Source organism: Mus musculus, chromosome 14 (assembly GCF_000001635.26).
Source record: "Mus musculus strain C57BL/6J chromosome 14, GRCm38.p6 C57BL/6J".
In the NCBI taxonomy this organism is placed as follows: Eukaryota; Metazoa; Chordata; class Mammalia; order Rodentia; family Muridae; genus Mus; species Mus musculus.
In genome coordinates, this window is record NC_000080.6 from 58,616,927 (window position 1) to 58,625,677 (window position 8,751).

Genomic DNA, 8,751 nt, shown 5'->3' on the forward strand with positions numbered 1-8,751 from the left:
GAGAGAGAGAGAGAGAGAGAGAGAGTGAGAGAGAGAGAGAGAGAGAGCACTGAGTGACCAAATACCTTGGCCTGAAGGGGTGAGGCTGCTTTAGCAGAAAAAAAAATCCTTTCTTCTGGAAATTCAGCGGGTGGGGCTGCTGTGTCCACAGAGAACCTGTTGGTGGGTGTTCCCCGCTGCTGTTTCCACTGTTGGCTGAAGCTGTTCGGGTGTATGTCTCTATGTGCCATAATGTTCTGTTACAAAATACAGCAGAGTTCATGAGATTTTGCTTCAAAAAGAAAAAAAAAAAAAAAGACAAAAGACAAAAGTAAAATCCTGTAGCTGGGCCAGGTGATTCACACCTATAGTTCTCCCGCTTAGGAGAATGAGGCAGGGGGATTGCTGTGAATTTGAGGCCAGCCTGGGCTACAGAGTGAGAACCTATCTCACCAAACTAAAACAATACAAAGCAAAATGCTCAGCTTCTGCTTCCAGGTGAGATGATGGATCTTTCCTCCCACAGAGCTTGGCTCTGTTTCTCACTCTCAGGAAGGCAAATGCTCTGATAATGGCTTGACTTTCCTAGTGATCTGTGACACTTTCCTGTGCTACTATAGGAGGTGGCTTGGTGACTAAGGAGGGTATCTTTGGAAGGGGATATTTGCCAAGCACTCCACTGGTTTCCTGCAGTAACTCTCTCCAGATTTGACATAGTTTTTAGTAAAATCTCAGAGGATAAACAAAGATGAAAGTCAGAGGACAGTGAATCTTTCTGCTGGTGTTCTGACCAGAGCTGCGTTCATAAAGCATTCTGTTTACGAACATGGAGGAGGATGCCGGGGTAATAAGGTTAGCGTTGGAATCGCTCTTCGAGGTCACTCTTGTAGAGTGTCTGCCTGGATCAGGGGAGGCTGCCAGGGCTCCATCTGTTAGCAATACAACGCCAGCTACAAACACAACTGTCGTGACAACCACACCAAGTTAGTCTTTCAAATAAAACTTGTTAAAAGCTACTGCCTCCAGCCTCCACCCACTGCAGCAAACTGCATTAAATCATCCTCTAACTAGTATTTATTTTCTTAGGCATTCCTTCCTTCTGCAGCTGTGGGCACGTCAGCTTTTGATTTAAAATAACCCTACCAGGACGAGCATTTACAGTCCCGTAAGGTCAGGCTGTGTTTGCGACGATGTCCGAAAGCCATGCCCCACCTCACCTTTCTTGGGTAGTGAGGCTGCTGGGGCTCCATCAGGTCCTCTGTGTGTCCCCTTAGTGTCACGGCTTTTAAGTCTGGGTTTTCTCAGGTTAGCTGATGCCCATCTACAGGTGCTCTTACAGAAAAGCACTCTAAAGAGAAGAATGGAGGGTTCACCTCCAAACTCTCCCATGCCCCAACAAGGCCCCTGGTTTGCTCATTTAAGAGAACCTGGGTGGTAAAGGACAGTTTGGGCTCATCTCAGTCAGCCTGTGAAATCTGAGTTCACAAAAGAATCAAAGGTGTAAGAATCAAAGGTGTCACTAAGTCCATTAGCCCTGTGTGCTGTGACATGTATTTTCTTGTGACTTACAGACTTGAAATCTGAGGCCACCAAATGGCTCTCGGTAACCCCCTTGTTACAACTCTGATGGAAAAGTAACCAAATCTCTCAATACTTTTTAGATCCATCTGTAGTTAAGGGGCACCTTTCTATAGGGTGTTTCCTGTAAAATGGTCAAATGGTTCAATAAAAAAATGTCTGGGGAAAGTCAAAGGAAGAAACATGGTGTAGGTTTCTGTGTTCTCTGTACTTTTGGAAACATGAGGGGAAAGCCCTTCCTTATGGCTGGGAGAGTGGTCAGAGGCCACACTGTATCTGAACATGGTACATGGGGCAGGATCTGCAGTGCTGCAATTACAAACACATGTCAAGAGCTAACAGAGCCAGGCACTACAGATCACTGCAGTAGCTGTCAAATGGAAATCAATAAATGAAGAGTGGTGGGATGGCACGGAACCGTGGCTGAGTTTGTAAAGCGCATGACCCGAAAGTGTGAAGACCCGAGTCTGGTTCCCCAGCACCCACGCACACACTGGGCACAGCAGAGTGCACCTATAATAAAGATCCAGGAAGGCAGAGACAGGAGGCTTGGGCTGGGGCTCACTGGTTAGTTGGGTACTCTAGATGAATCACTGAGCTCCAAGTTCAATGAATGATCTGGTCCCCAAAATAAGGTGGAGGGTGATAGAAGATATTCCATGTCCACCTCTTACCTCCACATGCGTGCACACATATGTTCACACCCAGACCTACATATATGAACAACACACATGAACATGTGCAAATGATTCTCTCTCTCTCTCTCTCTCTCTCTCTCTCTCACACACACACACACACACACACACACACACACACACTTACTTTAGTAACCACTAGAGGTTAAAGCTTAAATGGGAACAATATGATTTACATACAAAAAGGAAATAAAAATGAGTCAAATATTTTATTTACCATGTTAATTAACAAAGTCATAAGGTAGTATTTTGGCTGGTTCATGGGAATCTTCAGAGGAATGTGAATTTATAGAGAGTTGAGGGCCATGGGAATGAATTTACAAACGGGTAGAAACTGGTAAGAGAAAGCTACAGGCAGAGTAGTAATCAGTTGTTTCTGGTGAGACACAGACTGTGGTCAAGAATTTGCATAACCGCCGGGCATGGTAGCACACGCCTTTAATCCCAGCACTTGGGAGGCAGAGGCAAATGGATTTCTGAGTTCAAGGCCAGCCTGGTCTACAGAGTGAGTTCCAGGACAGCTAGGGCTACACAGAGAAACCTTCTCTCCAAAAACCAAAAAAACCCAACAACAACAACAACAACAAAAACAAAAAAAGAAAGAAAGAAAAAAGAAAGAAAAAAAAGATTTTGCATAACCATTTGTTTCCCCCAGGTGACCTTCAGTGTGCATCTCAATGGGAAGCAACTCAGCCAAAGTAAATAAAGTGAATCATATGGGGACAGGCTACATAGCCAAGTAATCCCTATAAAAGCAGTACTGAGTGACAGGGTATCTATCCCTTGGCACTACCTCAGCTCATACATACACAGTATGTGATGTCTCCTGCATGTTTCTCTAGATTCTATTCTTAATATAGCTTTTTGATATAAACTTTAAAACAGGTGACCCGAAGTGACAGAGCAAATAAACAACTGTCAAGTCTTAGACCTAGATAGTTCAAGTCCATGATCTGCAGTGTGCAAAACTGCTAGAGGTTGGCTATGATCAGCATGTGTCCATGACCTAAGAACAGAGGCTGGACTGCTGACAATATTACTGGTCTAGAGCGAACACAGAAAGTCAAGGGGAAAACAGGAAAGCTGGTGTTGTATAGAATCTCCCTGGGGCTCTGGCAGTGGAGACAGAGGCAGGGCATTCATTGTGCATGTCCCCTGGGTGCCCTTGTTCAACCACTGAATCTGTACCCATGCACACCACATCTGATCTCACTATGACTTGCAAGGCACCGGCTGATATCACAGCCATGGTAATGAGAGACTCACCTTGTAGCAAGCTGAGGGGGCCAGTCTGGCAGAGCTGGGGAGAGGAGTTAGCTGGAAAGTGCATTCTTTGCAAGCAGATGGATCCCTAGCACTTGTAGAAAATCATACAGGGAGAGGGACAAACCTAGACAGATCCCTTGAGTTTCCTGGCTTTCTACTCTAGTAGAATTGGTGAGCAATTCAGTGACTGACCTGTATCAAAAGTGACAGGAAGAAAGCCAACATCAACTGCTGTCCTTGTGCCCAACTGATGAGCACTGTGAGTTTTGTACAACTGGGAGATAATGGGAAACCATGAGCACTCAAAATTAATCTTGTAAGTGGGACTCCTTGTACCCTCTGAATTTCTTAACTTGTGATGAGTCAACATATGCACCCACACATGTACACACACTCCCACACATTAATGTACATGCATACCTACACATGTATATACAAACACACACACACACACCATTTCACAGTAAGAGGATTTGATACAAATATTGGTCCCACATGTTGGCTTTGAAGCAAACCTGGGTTTGCACACACCAGGCCTTTAGGAGGTGACATGGCCATTCTGTTCCTGTTTGTGGGGTGCTGACGCATCCCTTTATTCACCAGGGATGAGGGCTAGCTTTGTTAAGTGGAACATGGCAAATAATGTGAGCTGCAAATTCCCCGACTGGCAAAGGTTCTGCACAATTCTTTTTCTGCCCGTTTTACTGTATCCTGTTTAAAAAGGAAGTCCAGAAATATTTAGCACCACTGGATAGCTGTGCCCTGGGCCCTTCTGATTTCTCTCTCATCCACTTGTCCTCTGACCCCCAGGAAGCCTGTTCCTGGGAGTCTCCAAGAAAGGAGGGATACCTACAAAACTCACATTGTCCCTCAGCCTCCATTTGTTCAGTTTGGAGACAGTTCACTGGAGCTATACAGTTCAGTGGTTTCCCCAAGCAAAACTGTGTCACATTCTTTTTATTTGATGAGGGGTGTCCTTTCTTTGAGAAAGAACAGAATAGAGAAGGTATGTCATCCAGATATTCAGAAGAGTAAGGAGGGACACTGAGAATGTCAATAGTATTGTCAACAGTACTGGAGGCAAACTCAGGGTATTTCCAATGCTGGGGAAGATCTCCACCATTGGCTGCAAGCCCAGCTCTGGATTTTTATTTTCAAATGAAACTTAGTCTGCCATGTGTAACTGTACTGGCTAGTTTTGTGTCAACTTGACACAGCTGAGGTTATCACAGAGAAAGGAGCTTCATTTGAGGAAATGCCTCCATGAGATCCAACTGTAAGGCATTTTCTCAATTAGTGATCAAGGGGGTAAGGCCCCTTGTGGGTGGGACCATCTCTGGGCTGGTAGTCTTGGGTTCTATAAGAGAGCAGGCTGAGCAAGCCAGGGGAGGCAAGCCAGTAAAGAACATCCCTCCATGGCCTCTGCATCGGCTCCTGCTTTCTGACCTGCTTGAGTTCCAGTCCTGCATCCTTTGGTGATCAACAGCAGTATGGAAATGTAAGCCGAATAAACCCTTTCCTCCCCAACTTGCTTCTTGGTCATGATGTTTGTGCAGGAATAGAAACCCTGACTAAGGCAGTAACCAAACCAATGCTTTATATGACTCTTCAGGAACAAAAGACAAGGATGATAGAAGTGGATTCCATTCTGTATAGCTGCTGGGACTTTCATGTCCTGACTCAGAAACACTTGGTGAGGGAGAAGCATTAAGCCACTCTTACCTGCAGGAGTGTCAGGACAAAGTCATGAGGACAGGTGGGATGGCTGATGGTGTTTTCGGTGACTTGTTCTGTGCTGTGTAGAAACAGCAGGTTTCTACATCACTGGGAGTACACCATAGTAATGGGCAAACCACTCCAAACCACATCATATTTTTTTTTGTCCCAGTCCCCAGAGAGCAAAGTGACTGTTAAATATATACAAACAGATCACTCACTGTATCCCAGGTGACAAGAGCAGTGCTTGGCATGTGGTTTCTGTCTAGGAAATGCTGAAAATATGAATGAATGCTGTTGACATAAGAATCTTTAACCTCACTTGTAGTAACAATGATAATATCATTAAATTACTGATTTGAAACTGCATCTTGAACTCCTGGAATAATTCAATTTGCTTAATGTTTGCTATGGGATATGGAAATGTATCTGACTTACCTGGAGGACAAATAGTCAGGGCCCAGGGGATGGGACCCAGGGAGGCTGGCACTAGCTTACATAGCATCTTAGGGAACATAGCTAGGTCGCTGGGTATCTTTCCTTCACTGTGAGTGTGATAAGGAAATGGTGAAATTTGGGAGGACTCTAGTGATGGGCAGAGGAAAATGTGGCATTTGTTACATTCTGAGCCTGCATCTTGTTAGTCTGGACTGCTTGAGCCTAGGATCTTCCTGAATCAGCCTCCCTGCTATTAGAAATACAGATATGACACTGTGCCTGGATCGACTATCTTTTTGTGGAGAGCAGGTAAAGAGGCTGGGAGGACTGCACATGGTGAAGAAATTGAGGCAGCTCTGGAAAAAAGATAGCCACAACAGCCTGGAAGATGTGTGTGCTTATCCTAAGTAAATAGAATTAACAGGCTTTTAGGAGGAAATCTGACAGACTTCACTCGGGGCTTGGGTGTTGAAAGATGCAACAGTCTGAAGGTGACTGCTTCAGACACAGGAGTCTACAGATGAAAGTTCTAGGGTGGGGTGGGGGGCTCTGAAGGTGAAGATACCCCAGGCTCAGGTGTGTGACTGAGTCAGGAAGAGAAATGGCTCCTTGAGTGAGAGCCAAAAGGGTTTTGGCTACAACACCAGCAAGCTGGAAGGCCCCAGTGGTGATAGGAGAGAGTTCCCAGAGGCTGCCGGCACCGACATTTCTCCTGCCCAGTAGACTGCTAGGTAAGAGGGGTGACCCGTGCAGACAGTAGGTGATGGGCTATCACGTGCATGCTTAGAAGCTTTTCTACTGGCTGACTGTAGATCCTGCCAACAATCGATATTACCCATGTGGGTGGTTATTTTTATCTGTGTGTGAGAATCTCACCTGCACGGAGTTAAATGGTGTCTGTAGACAGGCCGTGGGGCAGCAGAGGGAGTCTCATAGCCAGCTGGAGGTACTGTGGTGAGCGGCTTGGTTTCTATCAACTTGACAGAAACTTATATCCGGGAAGAGGGACTGAATTGAGAAAATGCTTCCAAAAGGTTTGCCCATGGCTAAGTCTGTGAGGTACTGTCTTGATCCGTGGCTGGTAGGAAAGGGCTCATCTCACTGTGGATGTTGCCCCTTCTGTGCAAGTTGCCCTAGAGGGTGTAAGAAGGCAAACTGAGCAAGTCATGAAGAACAAGCCAGTAAGCAGCATCCCTTCATGGCTTCCGCTTCAGTTCTCGCCTCTGGATTCCCGACTTGATTTCCTTCCCCGACTTCCTTCAGTGACAGAGTGTGACCTGAGGGTTGAAATAAACCCTTGCTAAGTTGAAATAAATTCTTTCCTCCCCAATTTTCTTTTGATCGTAGTATTTTATCACAGCAAGAGAAATGCTAACTAAGACATAGAATGCATTCTCACTCATGGTTCAGACCTGGTCATATGCTCAGACATGAACGTATGGACTTGGGGATTTGTAGCACAGCCCCTTATCTACAGACACGGAGAGTATTTCTTATTTAAAATATGGTGCTACTTCCCTTTCTATCAATATAGTTTTCTGAAACAATTCTTTAAATATCATTTTATTACAGCTCTCAACCCTATAATCTGAATGAATGGCTCCTGGCTTTTTTTCTCCCCAAATTCACTCCCATCTATTGAAGTATCAGATATTTCATGGAATTCCATCATATCTTGTCTTATTCCTGAAATAGTTTTTGAGAGTAAAAGTCTGGTGAAAATAGTACAGTTCTTTTCACATGAGATCCAGAGAAATTATGTTTCATTTCTTTCTGTTTTCTTAAGAGTTCTTTGGTGTAGTGTTACTCTATAGAAGGGACCTTTAAAGGAAGCCAAATTAAAACTTCAGTTGCAACCAGCCTTGTTTTAAAAACATGATTTTAACAGGAAAAATATCAATGTAGACACTTCAAATGTAAAAGTGAGATAAATTCACCAGTATTTTTGTCTAAGAAAAAAATTCCAAAATATGTGCTTGGTTTTAGAAGATTCTAGTCAAGCAAATGGAAAGTGTGGTTCCAAGATTAGATTTGGTCTTTCTTCCATTTCTTTTCCTGTGTGCACATTTATAATCAAGATATATATGTGTGTGTGTGTGTGTGTCTGTATATATGTATATATATATATGTGAGTGTGTGTGTGTATGTGTGTGTATAACTTTGTTCTTTTATAGCCCCATGTATTCAGAAATAAACCTGTTGCTAGATTCTCTGGATACTGTTTTATTCCTGTAAGTTTGTTGTGAATCACAGCCATCCACATTAATCAGCATATGAAACCATGTATTTTCTCAAGAAAATCAGTCTAGAGTAGGCTTCTGAGGCTGGGATGTGCCACTACCAGACAGTTGGAACTCAAAGTCACTCAAGCCTCTCTGACAATAATATTACAATGTCTTTCTAGATCTCCTCCTCACAGCTCAAGGCAGCTGTGTGAACTCCAGTCATCTCAGCTGAGTCCTGAGGAGAAGAGTGAACGGAAGAAGAGCTGTCTCATTGTCCACATTTAAGAAGACATTCTGGAAGCTCTGCTCTCTTGTGCATATATCTTATTGGAAGAATTTGCAGTTAGATTCCCGGGAGCTGAGAAGGTATGATTCTTCAGTGGAATATAATTCTATACAGAATAAATTCAGAATACTGTTGTTATGATAGATAGATTTATGTCAACTTGACATAAGCTATAGTCAGTCATCTGAGAGGAGAGGAACCTCAACTGAGAAAATGCCTCCATGAGATTAGGCTGTAGGCAAGCCTGTAGGGCATTTTCTTAATCAGTGATTGATATACAAGGGCCCAGACCATAGTGGGTGGTGCCATCCCTGGGCTGGTAGTCCTGAGTTCTATAGGAAATCAGGCTGAGCAGGCCATGTGGAGCAAACCTGTAAACAGTACCCCTCCAGGGCATCTGCATCAGCTCCTGCCTCTAGGTTCCTGCTATGAGTTTCCTTGGTGATGGACTGTGATGTGGAAGTGTAAGATGAAAAGAAAGGAAAACAAAAGAAGAGAGGAGAGGAGAGGAGAGGAGAGGAGAGGAGAGGAGAGGAGAGGAGAGGAGAGGAGAGGAGAGGAGAGAAAA